The sequence below is a fragment of the Setaria viridis genome, chromosome 1, assembly GCF_005286985.2.
Source record: "Setaria viridis chromosome 1, Setaria_viridis_v4.0, whole genome shotgun sequence".
NCBI lineage: Eukaryota > Viridiplantae > Streptophyta > Magnoliopsida > Poales > Poaceae > Setaria > Setaria viridis.
In genome coordinates this window covers 27,396,921-27,415,553 of record NC_048263.2, presented here as the reverse complement: position 1 = coordinate 27,415,553, position 18,633 = coordinate 27,396,921, and positions in this window count along the sequence as shown.

The window sequence follows — 18,633 nt, the reverse complement described above, 5'->3', positions numbered from 1 at the left end:
ATCTCGCCGACAGCACATACGAACTGCATCCGGCGCCAGAAGACGGAGCAGTAATTGAGCCGCCGACCGCAGGAGCTGAAGCAGAACCCGCAGAGGACCAGTTTGCCTCCACCCCGCTCGAAGGCAAGCCCCAGAGCATGAACCAACTTTCTAAACTTGCACATGCCTTCCTTTGTATGTATGTGCATTTACGTTATAGGAGTTGTTTGAAACCATAGATGCATGACTTAGTTCCCTGGATCTGAACACTAGTCTGTTGAGTCCGAGTAGTTGCAATGCTTAATAAGGCTCGGTAGAAGTCGAGTGATTTCCTGTCACTCGCGAGTTATAGGAGTTGGTTGTTCTCCTTCTGGTTACAACTATAAGGACGGTGGACGGGGCAAGGCCTGGTAAACTCGTTGGTGGTCGGTGGATCGTCCCGTCTGTTTATTTGAATCTGTTTAGGTCCGACAGTGGTGGTGTTCATGATCAAGTGTTTGAAAGTACTAATCTCATACCCATTATGGGATGGGGAAGCCTAGTACCTGATTGAACCTGGACATGAGCGGTTCGATCCACTGTCTCTGGAACAGAGTTTCCCCTGCGTCCGCATGTGGTGGCAAGTGTGGTCACGGAACGGCAGAGACCGGGTCTGTGGAACCTTGCACCAAGAGAGGTGGGCCTGACACGGGTCAGGGAATTGATGGGGACGGCCGACACAGGAAGCGACCCTCGGTGGTGCGTGGATGTCGTGAGGTTAGGTTCTCCATGCATGGTTAAGGACTCGAATCGATTCGTCTACCTCTCACAGTTTGAGACTGCTTGATCGCTATGCTACACTGAGTAAAGATGGAACATGATGATGATATGAACTCGATGCTTGTTCTACACATTGTTGTTGGAAACTATGTTTGTTTAGCATAAGTTGCCAATGTAGACTGGTTAATGAACTTAGAATCTGAGCTAAAACATTGGAAGTAAGGACCTACTGTAGTCGCTTTTGGCAGAACAAACCCCTCATCCAAAGAGCCTTGCATGTCTAGATGTTGGTGGAGTAGTTTTCCCCACTAGTCGGTTAAGTCTTGTTGAGCTTAGTAGCTCAGCCTTGCTTGTGGCATCTTTTTCAGATGAAGTTGAAGCTTCTGGGTTTGTTGCTGCTGGCACTTGGCCGCCCCAGTTTCAACCTGGGTGGACGGTCGAGTGAGATCCCTCCTCAGACGGCGAGGAGCGGGATCATTGATGTCCTGATCGGCCTCATCAGGGACATCCGACCCCGCCGCTAGCTTCCGCTATTTTATCTTTGCGTTGCTTTTGAACCTTGTAAAACTCTGATTTCGAACTAGTGTGTAATGAATCGTTGGACTAATTATTTGATCTGTTGTATTCTCTGGAACCACTCACCTTCGTGTGAGCTATGCTAACTTGGTCCTGTTTAAGTGGTTTTATCGGATGAAATCCGACGGATCGTCGAGTTAACTTGATTAAAGCATGAGATTCGCGTGTTAGGTGACTTAACTGTGCTTTAGCTAAGTTAATCCGAGGTGTTCCGCCACACACGTGTTGATAGAATTCTAGGTAAAGATCGCCCTGTAGATCAATTGGACCGAAGACGACAACAAATGGGGGTACAAAAGCCCTAGGCCGATCGAGCTGGGCTCGGCTTGGGAGGTTCCTTCCCCCTTTGGTGCTCCACTTCGCGTGGCTTCTCGTAGATCCAATCTTCTCTCCGTTTTTCCTCCTTGTGGCGGTGGTGGATAGTGCTTACGTGGTGCTTTCTCCTCTCTCTCTCCCCTTCTCTCTTCCTTAAAGTTCATGAGGGGGTATTTATAGTCTCCCATAGGGGGCGGCTTCGGGTCAATATCGGTGAAAAAACCCTAGACATTATCGTAGACTTCACGCTGAAGAAATGGGAGGTCGGTCGAGCCTTGGAATGGGCCAGGCTGATCGGCCCAAAGGGTCCCAGGCCGATCGTCCTGAGCCCTTCCTGGCCCTTCTGATCCTCTTCTTCCTCGTGCTAGCTTCCCTCGACGACCCATGTCCAAATATCCATTAAGTTCTTTATGCAAACCCCCTTGATTATGTCGTATTTCCTGTCATAATGCAATATACTCCAAAATACAACACATATGCAATAATGGGGTTATTTCAGGTGCCAAGTGGCGGGTTAGTATAAGATTAAGCATAAAAACACTAGTTAAAAGCACTAAAAGTGTATCAATAACAAGCGTCAACAATCCCCCCACTCTTAGCTCTTGCTCGTCCTCGAGCAAGTTAGGTGACTATAAACTTCTCTAGCAGGGTTGAACAAAGATCTTGAACTAAACCTGAGCAAGCGAGTCAAGTACCTAGCCTTCAAACAAAAGATCATAGGAGCAACAAAGATAATTAAATTATGGGTGTTCAAAGCTTTACCTAAGCAAAGATTCCCCACGACTATTATTAAGACCAAGTAACTTCAAGAATCAACTACACTTACTTTCTGGCTTTCGTCGGAGGGTTTTTCTTTCATCATAAAACAATCTCTCTGCAACAAAATTGAAATAAGAATTCTTTTCCAGGTGCTTACATGTCGCTCAAATGAATGGTGGCTATCCTATTTGCAAGCTCTCATCTCTCAAAAATCACTCAATTATATGGTGGAGCTTGGGTAAGGCTAGCTAGAATCAACACTTATATCATCGAATTAAGAAAACTCTCTAGCGGCTGCCTAGCTTCCGAGCCATTGATCATAAGAATATCTACATAATGTGAGGTTTTTAAGGATGAGAAGATATAGAATGGTGGACATGTGCAAAGGTAAATAAAATAGTGACTCTGAGGCACAAGCAATATCCTCGTCGTCGGATTGCACATGGTTGAAATGAAAATCTGTTCCATAAACAAGTTCATATTTTCTTTGCACCTCTGTTGATCTTCATGACAGTAAAAACTCCTCCTTTATTTATTTTTTCTTTTTCTTCTATTATTTCCTTTTCTCTTTCTCAATACTTTTCTTTCTTTCGTTTTTTATTCTTAATCTCTTCTCCGAACCTCCTCTAAACACCACACCATAAAAATTAGTTTTAGATCCTTCCAGAGGCCTTCCAGGAATTTGCTGCGCGCAAACCGAGGCAAGGAGACCCCAGGCTGATCGACCCAGAGGGGACCAGGCCAATCGGCCTGGCCTCTCTTTTCCTCCACTCTGGCTCAACTTTCTAGTGAAACTTCCTTTTCTTGTACCTTTCCTTACTTTTCATAAAGCTCGACCAGAAACAGAACAGAATTTCAAATATTGGGTTGTGTTCAAGGAATAGGTAATAAAATCAAGAAATATTTGGTTCGGGTTTAGGAATTCAGTAGAAAATATGATTGTTATAGTAAAAAACTCTCATTACTGAATATTGAGGAGGCTAGAAATTAGAAATGGTAAAAAGATATGATCAATGCTCAAAATTAAAGCAAACCAAGAGAGAGCGATCGTAACTCAATTCAAAGCGTCAAATCTGCTTATGGTGGTATGAATAAATCTTTTTGGGCATTGGCTAGGATAAATAATAACTCTCAACCTGGTTAAAGAACTTAATCAATCTTGTTTTTGCAGAGGTTTTAGATAAGCAATAAAATTTTAGATCACCTCTAATTAAGCCTTACTCATAAAGCATAATCAAAACTGAAGCACTTGATCATCATAAAGCATGGGTATTGCATAAACAAATCAATTACTAAACACCACAACTAAAATTAAGAATTCAAGACAATGCTCATGATCCAAAGTTGTAAAGATAAAATAAAAGATAAGCAAGCAAAGGTAGACACTAAAAACACTCGCATGACCCTCGATTTCATTCACGCTTCTTCTCACAAAGATGCTAAAGTATCGATATAGGTCTAAGTCTTCCCAGAAGCTTAAGAAGACTACTACTTTTTCTACTTTTGATTGAAATAAAAAAACACTAATTTAGATTCTCACACGACTCGACTCAACCAAACTAGATCCAAAAACTCCTTATGAGCGGCGATCTCCCCCCTTCCCCCCCCCAAACGCTTAAAATCTACGACGTCCTCGTCGTAACCGAATGAAGTACAAAGGGAGAGATGCTCGTAAACGCACTAGTAACACTGCCCACACTGCTTGCACATGGGATGGTTGCTGCTTCCTTCGCCATTAGCTTTGTTCTTTCTCATATTGTTGCACATCCTGAAGAGTTTCCTCACATTTCTCTACATGAACTTGAAGTCATCCTCTTGACAGCAATCACTGTCTTCAACCTTCTGATCCAGAGCTTGCAAGGCCTCCATGATGTCATCAACAGCATCGACGAGGTAGTAGATTTTGTTCCTACAAGCGGTACAACACGTACGATCATGCTCCTCCGATTCTAGCCCGTCGTCTTCTAGATCCTTCTCTTTGCCCTTGTCTTGACGGCGTTCCTCTTCCTCCTTCCTTTTCTTCATCTCATCAGCCCAATCCCAGTACGTGTTGGCATCTTCTTCGTCGTCATGGCCTGCAACACCCCACGATCCGGGGCTCCTATCGTCCTCCCAGTCGCTATCAGCTCTATAGTCAGCCAGCGAGTACTCGTGTGTCTTCTCCACATAGCTCTTGCGCTTGATCCCGAGGAGCCTTACTGAACGCGTTATGGGAGCGATGATAGCCTCCTTCTTCTTCATCGTCACCTCGTCATCACTCGAGAGGACGATGAACTTGTGATCCGCGAGCTTTCTAGACGGCGTCTTGCCTCCAATGCTAATGCGAGTGTTATGAGTAGTCCTTGACGGAGTTTTGGGACCCAACTCGCACCTCTTAGCTTTCATGTGAAGGGCGAAGGCGGCGGCCAAGGGAGGGGGTGGCGCCGATCGGCCTGGGGAGGTCAGGCCGATCGGCTTGGCCTCCTCCTTCACCAATTGCTACCCCCTCTTGTCTCCTGAGCTCCTGGATGTCGTCATTACACTTTTTTCTGGTTTGGGTAGATCTTAATTGCTTGTATAGATGCGAAACTTGAGCTCCAATTGTCCTCATTATATACTCTTGAAGTCTTGGCCAAGTATCCACACATTTCCAAAAAACTTCCTCACTCTTTCCCACAAAAATTTACTTCCATATTCTGTCATTACCAACGATGGGAAAGGGGAAACCGAATCGGAGGCAAAACCTCCCAGGCCGATTGGCCCAGGGGGTTTTTGGCTCCTCTGCCCTCCGCTTTTTCGTGGCAGCGCGTACGTCTAAAAATATATCTAATTTTTCGAGTCCCATATAAAAATTCAAAAGAAAATAATAGAATGTAAGATAGAGTATGTACAAGGTACCTATTTTAGTGTCTTCAGGTTTGACGTGGCCGTTCTTCCTCTATGGTGTAAACATCAATATAAGTGATAGGCATGATGTCAGGTTCCAAGAATACCTTTAGTCGCTGTCCATTCACAACATATTGATCTCCTTTGATGTCCATAATCGTTACTACTCTGGTCGATGATACAGAATGAACCACGTATGGTCCGTCCCACTTGCTGATCAATTTTTCTTTACCGAAGAGTTTGAACCTAGAGTTGAACAGTAGCACTTTGTCTCCTTCTTTGAATTTTTTCTTGTGAAGCCTTTTATCGAACCACCTCTTTATCCTTTCCTTATAAATGCTTGCACTGTGGTAATCTTTAAGCCTCATCTCTTCTAATTCACTGATATGAAATTCTTCTTTTTACCCTTGCAGCATCAACATCAAGATTCATCTCCTTTATAGCCTAATAAGCTTTTGTTCGAGTTTGACAAGAAGGTGGCATGTTTTTCCATAGATGAATTGATACGGGGTCATACGTATAGGTGTTTTGTGAGCTATCCTGTATGCCCATAATGCTTCATCTAACTTCTTTGACCAATCCTTCCATCCTTTGATCATCGTCTTCTTCAGGATATCCTTCAGCTGTTTATTAGAAGTTTCTGCTTGTCCATTCGTTTGAGGATGATAGGCTGTATATACTCTATGTTCAATCCCCAATTTTGATAGACATTTGCTAAAATCTTTTCCTGTTAAATGTAATCCTCTATCGCTGATCAAAATTCTTCGCACTCCATATCTGGGAAATATTGTAGTCTTGATCATGTGAATTGATTCTTCTGTTGACACCTTCCGACATGGAATAGCTTCTACCCATTTAGATACGTAATCAACCATGACCAAGATGTGCTCAAATCCATGTGAGTTTAAGAATGGTCCCATGAAATCCATACCCCAAACGTCAAATAATTCCACCTGCAAGTTGTAGTTCAACGACATAGAATTTCTAGCTGAAATAATTCCTATTCTGTGGCATTCCGAGTAAGTAGCAACGAATCTCTTTGCATCTTCATGCATCTCTGGCCAATAAAATCCGCTTGCCTAGACTTTTGCTTGAGTTCTGAAGTGTCCATAATGTCCTACATATTCTGATGAATGACATTTTCGAAGTATCGATTCCCTTTCTTCCCTTGGGATGCATCTTCTTAATATTCCATCTGCTCCATATCTATATAGGTAAGGTGCAGACCAATAGTATTTCTTACTTTTAGCAACCACTTTTCTCGTTTGATTCCTATGTAAGTGATTGAAGGGAGCTCCTTTTATTGCTCTAATAATGTCATTATCCAAGTATCTTTGTCAAGGATTCTATATAGATGATCATCCCTCATTCGATCTTCAATAGGCTCTTTTCCATCATCTTATTGATACATTCTCGACAAATGGTCAGCCACCATATTTTCTGATCCCTTTTTATCTCTGATCTCCACATCAAATTCTTGCAGCAGCAATATTCAGCGAATCAGACGTGGTTTAGCATCTTTCTTGGACCAAAGATATTGAATTGCAGCGTGGTCGGTGTACACAATCACCTTGAAGTTCACAATATAAGATCTGAATTTTTCAAAAGCAAATACTACCGCAAGCAATTCGTTCTCCATAGTTGCATAATTTATTTGAGCCTCATTTAAAGTCTTGTTAGCATAGTAAATTGCATGTACCTTCCCTTATTTTCTTTGCAAGGATTTCCCCAATAGCATAATCACTTGCATCGCACATTATTTCGAAAGGTAGATTCCAATCTGGAGGTTGAATAGTGGGTGCACTGATGAGCGATTATTTTAAAGTTCTGAAAGCTTGGAGGCAGTCTTCATCAAACTTGAAATTCACATCTTTTTGCAGGAGCTGTGTCAATGGTTTGGTGATCTTTGAAAAATCCTTAATGAATCTCCTGTAAAATCCAGCGTATCCGGGAAAGCTTCTCAATGACTTAATATCTGTCGGCGGAGGCAACTTTTCCACAGTTTTGATGTTTGATTTATCAACTTCTATTCCTCTTTCTGATGTGACATGCTCAAGTACTATTCCTTGTTTCACCATCAAGTGGCACTTCTCCCAGTTTAGGACTAGATCAACTTCTCCACATCGCTTAAGAACTTTAATAAGATTTTCCAGATAGTTGTCGAAACTTGTACCGTGAACTGAAAAATCATCATAAATACCTCCATAATATCTTCAATGAAATCCAAAAATATATCCATCATGCAACGTTGAAAACATGCAGGTGCGTTGCACAATCCGAAAGGCACCCTTCTATAAGCGAAAGTTCCATATGGACAAGTGAACGTGGTCTGATGCTAATCATCTGGGTGTATAGGAACTTGAAAGAACCCGGAATATCCATCAAGATAGAAAAAGTGACAATGCTTTGCTAACCTTTCGAGCATTTCATCAATAAAAGGCAAAGGGAAGTGATCCTTCTAGTTGCCTTATTTAACTTCCGGTAGTCGACACACATCCTCCACCCGATCATCGTCCTTGAGGGATATGGGTACCCCATGGGTCCCTACCAACTAGGTTACTGGTCGGACCTAACAGGTGGGCACGCCCGACTAGGTTGTGCGGGCTAAGGACATGAAGTTACTTTGAGTACATGTCAAGGCAACAAGACAGACCAAATCTGCTCGGATATTGTGGAACGCATATTGTAGATCGGCTCAGATTACTTTCCATGTAACTATTGAGTAGATTAGATTCAAACCGACTTGTAACCCTAGGTCGTCAGCTTATATAAGGCGGCCAAGGGCACCCCTCGAGAGTATCCAAAAACTTCTTCATGCACTAGCGCAAAGCAATACAAACCAACATACAGGATGTAGGGTATTACTCTCCAGAGGCCCAAACCTGTCTAAAACTCTCGTGTCCCTTCGTGTTCTCACGATCACCTTTGAGATCTTGGTTTCACAATTGCCCTCACCTACAAATCAACCACTTGGGTAACCCCCTGGTGGACTGCCAAGCTTATAAATCTGACAGCTGGCTCGTCAGGTAGGGGTGATTGTGAGATCCTCCCAGGCGACCTTGATGGCATCCCGTCCTGACGTTATTTTTCCTGAGAGTATGAAGGACCTCCTCGCCAACCCGATCCAGATTCGCTTCGGGACCATGCTGGCGAATTCCGATCTAACCGCTTCTTTCATTGACTCAACATCTTCCATGGACTCGGCGTCCACCACTAGCTCAGCTTCCGTCGGATCTGCCCCGGTAGGACAAGTTCTCCACTCAAGGATCATCATGCTGCTCGCTCAGCAAGTCGGCGAACTCTCTCCCTCCGAGAGGGTTCGAGATCTTATTGCCGTCGCCCATCCACCCATGCCTTCCGACCTGATCATGGGGCTAGATCGCATCAACAGCACTATTGCTGAGTGCATAGATCTGTCTGAGGTGGCACTACATTCATCAAGGTCGGCGTAGGGTCCATCTCGCGTCTTCTTCAGTTTACGGAACTCGGTCGCCGAGTACTCTGCCAAGCTCAACTAGGTTTTCCAGATCCAATCTGGAGACCCACCCGAACCCGCCCAGTTTCCGGACTGCGGTGAATTTCAGGTGCCCCGTATCGTCCTGATGCCAAATCCATATGGAAGCGATGTTGAGAGCAACTCCTAAATGCCCGATCATGAAGCTTTCATGGTCTCCGTTGATGAGCCACCCCATGATGGCGAAACGGAATCTCAAAAAGAAGGCCGTAATGCCAGGAATCAGAACCGCGCAGCACGGCGCCAATAGGAGTAAGCCAACACCCAGCAGCAACATGTTGCTAACGCAGATGCAGTTGGTGACGAGCGCCAACAACCACACAACAACCGCGACAATGCCGACCAAGGCAGCACTCGGGACAGACGCAGGCGCCCTGTACGCGCCCGTAATCTACTAGTCGACCTCGAGCAGGCCGGCCATAACGTCTTCGCTACACCCCAGGCCAACCTGGGAGCTGCCTTCGCCGACCTGGAAAATCTCCTAGATTCAATCCAAATCCGACGGATCCAAGTGCGACTCCATGTCGCCAACACCCAAATCGAGAAGCGGATCAACAACTGACCTCAGGGCTGTTGACTGGCCGACCACGTTCAAGCCCGCAATCAATGAAAATTATGATGGCCACTCTGACTCGACCACACATCAAACTAAGCCTTATTTACAATTAAATATTTTATGGCTTTAGTATACCTACATACGCCTCGGCTCCTCCATGTCTCCGTGACTTTCGCCAACCGCCTCGGCTCCTCTGTGTCTCTGTGACTTTCCCCAACCACCTTGGTCGCACCTCAACTGCTTATACAGCTTGGTTTGTCCACTAAACAGGCGGTCGGGGGTTACACCCCACGGGTGCCCAGCTCATGCTGGCGCTTTTTCGCACAGTTCCGACTGCATTGAGATCTCCTTCATGTCTTGTATGTCTTCTCTTAACGGTTGCTAAAGTACTCGGGTAGCACACGCCTTAATCCGTGAAACCTTGACTCATCCTATGCGTCTCCTATATGCAAGCATTGGGTTAGCCCCAGCGCTATAGCTTGAGATAAGCCGTACTCTTCATGAGTAGTGGTCAGCAGGGCTAGGTGCTTAAACGTAACAGGCTAACTACCTGGAAAAATTACACGACCTACAAGAGCAGGATGTGCAAGAATTTACTTCTACAACGAATTAAACTTCTGAGTTGTTCAATTATTAAATGATCTACACTATGCTACATGATGTCTGTATTATCCTTTTATAGCTTAAAAATTACTCAGTGTGCCTCTTGCCGCACGGCCGACCTCTTTGGCTCGAGGCCGGAGGTGACTCAGAGTACTTCTACGACTCGTCCGGCTCCCAGGCTCAGAGGTTGGGCACCCAGACGACTCGGCATGCCTCCCGTTGCCCGACCAACCTCTTTGGCTCGGGGCGGGAGGTGACTCGGCGTACTTCTATGACTCGTCCGGCTCCCAGGCTCGAGGGCTGGGTGCCGTAGATGACTCGGCGTGCCTCCCCTCGCCTAGTCGACCTCTTTGGCTTGAGGCGGGATGCAACTCGATGTGCGTTCAAGAGTCATCCGGCTCCCAGGCTTGGGGGCTGGGTGCTGCAGATGACTCGGTGTGCCTCCCGTCACGCGGTTGACCTCTTTGGCTCGGGGCGGGAGGCAAATCGATGTGTTTTCACGACTCGTCCAGCTCCCAGGCTCGGGGGCTGGACGCTGGATATAACTCGACATGCCTCCCGTCGCCTGGCCGTGCTCTCTAGCTCGGGGTGGGAGGTGCCTCGACGTGCTTCCACGACTCGTCCGGCTGACAGGCTCGGGGGCTGGGCGCCCCAGACGACTCGGCGTGCCTCCCGTCACCCGGCCGACCTCTTTGGCTCGAGGCGGGAGGTGACTTGACATGGTTCCGCGACTTGTCTGGCTCCCAGGCTTAGGGGCTGGGTGCCACAGACGACTCAGCGTGCCTCCCGTCGCACGACCGACCTCTCTAGCTCGAGGCGGGAGGCAACTGAATGTGCTTCAGCGACTCATCCGGCTCCCAAACTTGGGGGTTGGGTGCCGCAGATGACTCGACCTGCCTCTCGTCGCCCGGCCGACCTCTCTAGCTCAGGGCGGGATGCGACTCGGCGTGCCTCCGTGGCTCCGCCAGTCCTCGTACTCGGGGGCTGGGCGCCTATTTCAGGTTGGCGTGCCTCTGTGGCTCTGCCAGTCCTCGTACTCGGGGGCTGGCCACGTATTTTGGGTCGGCATGGCTCCGTGGCTTCGCCTATCCTTGTGCTCAGGCACTAGAACATGCTTCTGGGATCAATTTTTTCTTGTTTGACCATTGGACCGATTATACTAATCGTTTCAATGCTCGGGGGCTACTCCTATGGAGTGCGTCTTGCGACGCCCTCCATATTCTTCACTTCGACCTGCTGGATTCCCAACAATCCATCAACTTAGCACTCAACTTCACTCTGCGCGTATGGCTCTGCGTTCGCTCGGATTTTATTCTTTTTTGAGCACTGCGCAACCTCTTCATCACCATGACGCCATCGCAGCTTCAGCTGACTTCATCTCAAGCTTTGCTATGATGACCTCAAAGTTCTTGTTCGCCTACACATCGCTTGGGGGGCTTAAGGAATATGGGTACCCCATGGGTCCCTACCGACCAGGATACTAGCCGGACCTGACAAGTGGGCCCACCCAACCAGGGTGTGCGGGACAAGGACATGAAGTTACTTGAAGTACACATCAAGGCAACAAGACAAACCAAATCTACTCGGATATTGCGGAACACATATTGTAATCCGACTCGGATAACTTTCCATGTAACTACCGAGTAGATTAGATTCAAACTGACTTGTAACCTTAGGTCATTAGCCTATATAAGGCAGCCAAGGACACCCCTCGAGGGTATTCAAAAACTTCTTCACGCGCCAGCGCAAAGCAATACAAACCAGCATACAGGACATAGGGTATTACTCTCTGGAGGCCCGACCCTATCTAAAACTCTTATGTCTCTTTGTGTTCTCACGATCACCTTCGAGTTCTTGATTTCACAATCACCCTCACCTACAAATCAACCACTTGGGTAACCCCCTAGTGGACTGCTGGGCTTATAAATCCGACAGTCTTATAAGGGATCAGCTCATTTTTCTCATTTGTCATGACAGTAAGTCCTCCTTTCTTTGGTACGCAATGCACTGGGCTCATCCATTCACTATGTGTTACTGGATAAATGATCCCAGTATTAAGCAATTTAATCACCTTGTTCTTTACTACATCGCGCATAGCATGGCTTAGTCTTCTCTAGCCCTCCAAAACTGGCTTATATTGATCTTCTAACTGTATCCGATGAGTGTAGAAGGTTGGACTAATTCCTTTTAAGTCTTTGATCATATACCCAATCACCTTTTGATGTCTTCTCAATAAATTCAGCAACTTCTCAGTTTCTTCTTTGGTTAACTCATCGCTAACAATGACTAGATACGTCTTGTTATTCTCCAAATATTCATATTTTAATCCCTTGGGTAACGGCTGTCGGTGTTTTAGATCGGCAACCCGCCTAGGGAGTACCCAAGATGGTCTTTTGTACGATGGGTGTCGTCGAAATCAAGGAGTCGATGGTGATGCAAGGAACACGATTTAGATAGGTTCGGGCTACTAGATCGGGTAATACCCTACGTCCTGTGTGTTGATTGTATTGAACTTGTGTCGAGTTGCACTTGTTTGTGAGCTTAGGTGAGCTGCCGATCTAGGTACCCCTGCCCTCCTTTATATACTCCAGGAGGCAGAAGAACTAATCGGATTACAAAGAGGAGTCATAGTAGGAGTACTCGGTATGATTCCTAGTCGGATTATAGGGGAATCCTAGTAGAAGTCCGACTTGTTCCTTCCTTACGGGTACTAAGGTTCTATCCCCGTCAAGGCCCCGAGCGCTTCATAGTCGAATGCAGCAGTCTTCGAGTAGTCTTAAGATATTCGGCGAGTAGTCTTGGTGCTCTTCGAGTACTTCGTCTGAATCTTCAAAGTTTCTCAAAGCTGCCATGAGGCTATGGTGTGCTCAAAGCCTTTGATCATCTTGATATTGTAGTCTTCATATATCGAAGAATCAGGCTAAGGGTCAAAATCTTGAATCTTCTTCTTTCAGCTTGAAAGAAATCTTGGGTGTAGCTTATCAGCCCCCGAGCCTTGAATTGATTGAGTAATCAACTCAAGGATCTTGAATCTTCACTCAGGTCATCATCTGAGTAGTGTCACGGCGTCCAGCCCCCAAGCATATGCACCAGGTGAGCCGTAGGAACCACATTGAGTACTTGTTGGCACTTAGTCCCCGAGCCTGGAAGCTAGCTGTGACATCCTGGCCCAAGGCTTAATAGGATTGATAGAATACTCATACCAACAAGTTGCAACTTCTTTTCTGGAAGCTCATCCTCAAAGAACTCCGGGGTTAAGCGTGCTTGGCCCAGAGCAATTTCGGGATGGGTGACCGATCGGGAAGTTCTTCCCAGGTGCGCACGAGTGAGGACAAAGTGCGCAGAAAAGACTTGTGTTAGTCTGTGAGGAAATTCTTGATATCCTAGAGAGCTGCTAGGTGTAAGCGGGCCCGGCCCCGGGGGTCGGGACGCCACACTAGCTGAGCCATTGGAGATATTCTGAGTAGTGATTGGCGCTTAGCCCCCGAGTTCGGAAACTAGCTGTGCCTTTGGAGGTACATTGAGCATACTGGAGCGTCGTCGCCGAAGTTTGATCTGAAAGAAAAGATGCATACATTATGTAGCATATTTGCAGAATCTCTGGGGTTAAGCGTGCTTGGCCCAGAGCAATTTCAGGATGGGTGACCGATCGGGAAGTTCTTCCCAGGTGCGCACGAGTGAGGACAAAGTGCGCAGAAAAGACTTGTGTTGGTCTGTGAGGGAATTCTTGATATCCTAGAGAGCTCCTAGGTGTAAGCGGACCCGGCCCCGGGGGGCGGGACGCCACACTAGCTGAGCCATTGGAGATATTCTGAGTAGTGATTGGCGCTTAGCCCCTGAGTTCGGGAACTAGCTGTGCCTTTGGAGGTACATTGAGCATACTGGAGCGTCGTCGCCGAAGTTTGATCTGAAAGAAAAGATGCATACATTATGTAGCATATTTGCAGAATATTGAAGCTATTGAAATTTGTTCAGTGATCAATATGAAAGTTTCAAGTCAAGTTCTTATTTCGGTCATACTCTTCCTGAGTAGTTAGCCTGTTATGCTTAGGCTCTCAGTCTCTGGGTAGCCGTTGCCACTACGTGTGTGAGACCTTTGTCTCGTATACGCGTATGGGCTTATGCGTGACAGATGCGCCTGAGGCTTTCACGAGTTAAGGCGTGTTCTGCTCAAGAAGAGTAGTGACCTTAAGAGAAGACAAAAGTGAGAGTAGTCGCTGCTACGACAAGAAAGAGATTGCGCGATTGCGCAAGAGTTTGCTGACCTCCGGCGAGTAGAGCGCGTGTTGTGCGCGAGAGTTTCCGGTGAGTAGCACGTGTTGCGCGCATGCGGAAAATAAGCCATAAAATAATTAGAAAAGTGACTTAGATTGATTTGTGGATGATTGTCGATGAAGCCGTGTCGATTGTCGATGAAGCCAACTAGCTGGAGCTGATTCCAACTAGTTGTCGAGGGTGCGAGACCCGCCCTCGACTAGTTTTCTAGTTGACATAGGGAGTCGAAGTTGTTGTTGACCAAGCCGCGATAGTTGCTGGTGAAGCTGGCTAGTTGGAGTTAATTCCGACTAATTGTCGACGGTGCAAAGTCTGCCCCGACTAGTTTTCTAGTCGAGACGAGTAGTCGAAGTAGTCGCCGGCGAGTCGCCTGTCGAAGTAGTCGTCGGCGAGCGTCGCGACGTAGTCGTAGTCGTCTTCGACTAGTAACTAGTCGAGACGATTAGTCGAAGTTGTCGCCGAATAGTTGTCTCCGAGTTGTCAACTGACTCTAGTCTGAATTGGACTCGAGTAAGGATTGCTTGATAGACCGCAGTTGCATTGCGGAGTCCGAATGGAACATGACTTGGAGTTGTAGTCGGTTTGCGCTGATTGCCAGCTCACGCAGACTAATCCGAGCCGTGGTCGAGTCCGAGTTGTAATCGAACTCGGTGTTGTGACGACCGACCCCAAATCGCATGAGTTAATCTTAATCTGAGTCCCTAATCCCCTGTCTCAGCTTTGCCAAGTCTAAGTGCTCAACCTCCAGTCCGATCCCGACCCCGCCGACCCCAACTCACCCACCGGATCCTTCTAAGTCCTCCTAGCAGTCCCTCTCTCAATCTGAGCTGTGGACCAACCGAAACTGACCGGTGGACCCACAAAGATCTTTCCCCAGATCTCCCGCGACAGACGCACTCGAGTTGCATGCCCGCTTCAGAGTTTCTCCGCCGCGTGGCTCGTTTCCTCCGACACCCGCCGCTCCGCCCCGTCGCCGTCCGCGACCGGATGGATTCTCGCGCCCCCTTCCCCAATCGCAGCGGAAGCTCCACTGCTACCCTTTCTGCAGCACCTTGCTGCCCGCGCCCATCATCACCTCGCCAGACCCTGGCTGCAGAGCCCGATGCCGCCCATCTTTTCCGTCGCTCCTCCACAGTCGTGCCGCCCCGGTTCGCGCTATGCGACGATTCCTCCTCCGCCAACCCAGACCACGGCCGCGACAGCTCCTTTTCCGCCCTGTCAGAGCTCCACCCCCGACAATCTGTTGCTCCGCGCTCACCCGCGCGACCGCAGCCGCCTGTCTTCTCACCTGTGCGCCCTCGTTTCTAGCGCCGTTTCCCCGGTCACTTCCATCAGATCCACCGCACGACGACGCCCGCCTCCGCCAAATCTCAACCACCGGCAAAACCGCGCCTGCGCCGCCCCGTCTCTGGTGCCCAATGACCGCCGGTGTCATCCCCGAAGTCCTGCTCCACCGCCCTCGTTGCTCAATCGCCGCCCCGGCAGAGCACTCCATCGTTCTTCCCGGCCTTCATGCCGCTCCCACCTTCTCTCTTCCGCGCAGCTATAAAAGGGAATGTCAGAACTCCGCCGGAGTTCCCCTCGCCATCGCTGCCCTCCCGCCTTGCTCTCTGTTCGTGCTTAAGCGCTATAGCCTAAGTCCCGGAGGAACCCTCCTCTCCGCTCCACACCACCATCCCCAATCCACCTAGCCGCTTGCTCCTCCGTGCCGCGCAAGAGCTTGCTTGTGTTCCACAAGAAGCACCGCCGCCGCCGGAACCCCGCCGAACCTCGCCGCTGTCCAAAGCCTTAGTCCTTCCGCCCAAGTATGCTTCTTCACGACCCCGAGCTTCACCTGTAAGACGAAGGTAAGCTGCCGACCCTTGGTCCGCCTTGTCCGACCCCTCCTATTCGCCCGACCCCTGTTCAGTCTCGCCCGACCCTATCTGTTTCGCCGACCCTTTCTCCGCCTCGCCCGAGGGCTCGGCTGTGTCCTTTTCCTAGACCCGAGGGTATAGGTGTAAAGACTTGGGGACTTCTCTGCATTAAGTCTAAGGACCCCCAGCACATCTATTCCTCTAGATGAAGGGTCTGATCATAAGTTCCTTCCCGTCCGACCCTCATATCTTGATCTCCACCAACTCAAGCGAACCTCCCCACCTTTCCGTAACTTGCCGCAAGTTTCTGGGCTCAAACTTGCAAATGTTGCTGCTGAATTAACTGTCTAAATGCTAACCCATGCATTGCATTCGTGTAGAGCTGCGTCTCGCCGACGGCTTCTACGAGTTGTACCCGGCGCTAGAAGACGAAGCTGCAGAAGAGCTCCTGTCTCCAGAAGCCGAAGCCGCCCCAGCGGAAGACCCCTTCCCTTTCCCCTCGTTCAAAGGCAAGCCACGGATGCATGAATCCCCCTGTGTTTTCCCAAACTTGCGCATGCCTTCTTTATCATGCTTGTGCATTTACGTATATGAGTTGTTTGGAACCGTAGATGCATGACTTAGATCCCTTGATCTGAACACTAGCTGTTGGACCGAGTAGATGCTTTGCTTAAATAGGAAACGGTAAAAGCCGAGTGATTTCCTGTCACTCGCGAGTTGTAGGAGTTGGTTGTTCCTCTTCTGTTGCAACTATAAGGACGATGGACGGGGCAGGGTTTTGGGTAACTCTTTGGTGGTTGGCTGATCGCCCCGTCTGTCTGTGAACTTGCTAAGGCCCGACAGTGGTGGTGTTCGTGATCAAGTGTTTGAAAGTACTAATCTCATACCTAGTATGGGAAGCCTAGTACCTGATTGAACTAGGGCGTGGCTTATACCCATGCTGTCCCTGGAACGAGGTTCCCATGGTGCATCATGTGGGTGCAAGTGCGGTCACAGTACGGTAGAGGCCAGGACTGTGGAGCATTGCATGCCAAGGGAAGTTTGGACCTGACACGTGCCTGGGAATTGATGGGGACGGCCGACACAGGAAGCGACCCTTGTGGTGCGCGGATGTCGTGAGATTAGGTTCGCCATGCATGGTTAAAGAACTCGAATCGATTCGTCTGCCTCTCACAGTTTGAGACTGCTTGATCGCTATGCTACCCTGAGTAAGAAAGGAATCTGATGATGACATGGTTTTGATGATATTTATATACCTTCTGTTTGATTCCATGTTTGCTTAGAATGAGTTGCTAACTTAGACCGGATTAACGAACTTAGAACCTGAGCTAAAACTTGAAAGTAGGGATACACCTAGTGCTTTTGGCAAACAAACCCCTCAGCCAAAGGGCCTTGCATGTCTAGAAGTGGTGGAGTAGCGTACTCCCTGTCGGTTAAGTCTTGTTAAGCTTAGTAGCTTAGCCTTGTTGTGGCTCTTCTTTTTTTTTTCAGGTGAAGTTGCCGCTCCTGAGTCCTCCTCTGTTGGCACTTGGCCGCCCTAACTCCCTCCGGGTTGGACGGTTGAGTGGGATCCCTCCTCGGACGACGAGGAGAGGGATCACTGATGTCCCGGCTGGCCTCACCAGGGATGTCCGACCCCGACGAAGTAGCTTCCGCTTGCTGTTTTGCCTTCTGTTGTTTTTCTTTTGAACCTTGTAAAAACTCTGATGTTTGTTTTATTGGTCAAACCAAATGGTCAAATTGTTAAATCAGTGGACTTGTTGTATTCTCTGGAACCGCTCACCTTTGTGTGAGTTTGCTAACTCGGTCCCGTTCAAGTGGTTAAATCGGATGAAATCCGACGGCGCTTCGTGTTAACTTGGCTAAAGCATGAGGGTCGCGTATTAGGCGGCTTAATCATGTTTAATCAAGCTAATCCGAAGTGGATCCGCCACAGGTGTTTGATCAGATCGAAATTGTTGATTTTCTTGACGAGATCTTCTACTTCTTGTCGAAGGGAGTTTTCGTCGAGATGCTTCTTCTCCTGGTTGTTGATGATGCAGCGTTGAAAGGATCCAACACTGTCAGCAATACAAAGCCAGGAGCCGAAGATGAAGGTTGGCCTACTTTGAAAAGCGAACGCTGGCTTGATAATGACTGGTGCCATTGATCTCACGTGGAGAAACTCGGCGACTTCCCCTACCTGGCACGCCAGCTATCGGTGTTTTAGACCGGCAACCCGCCTATGGAGTACCCAAGGTGGTCTTTTGTGCGGTGGGTGTCGTTGAGAATCAAGGAGTCGATGGTGATGCAAGGAACACGATTTAGACAGGTTCGAGCCGCTAGATCGCGTAATACCCTACATCCTGTGTGTTGATTGTATTGAACTTGTGTCGAGTTGCACTTGTTTGTGAGCTTAGGTGAGTTGCCGATCTAGGTACCCCTGCCCTCCTTTATATACTCCAGGGGGCAGGAGAACTAGTCGGATTACAAGGAGGAGTCCTAGTAGGAGTACTCGGTAGGAGTCCTAGTCAGATTATAGGGGAATCCTAGTAAGAGTCCGACTTTTTCCTTGTGGGTACTGGGGATCTATCCCC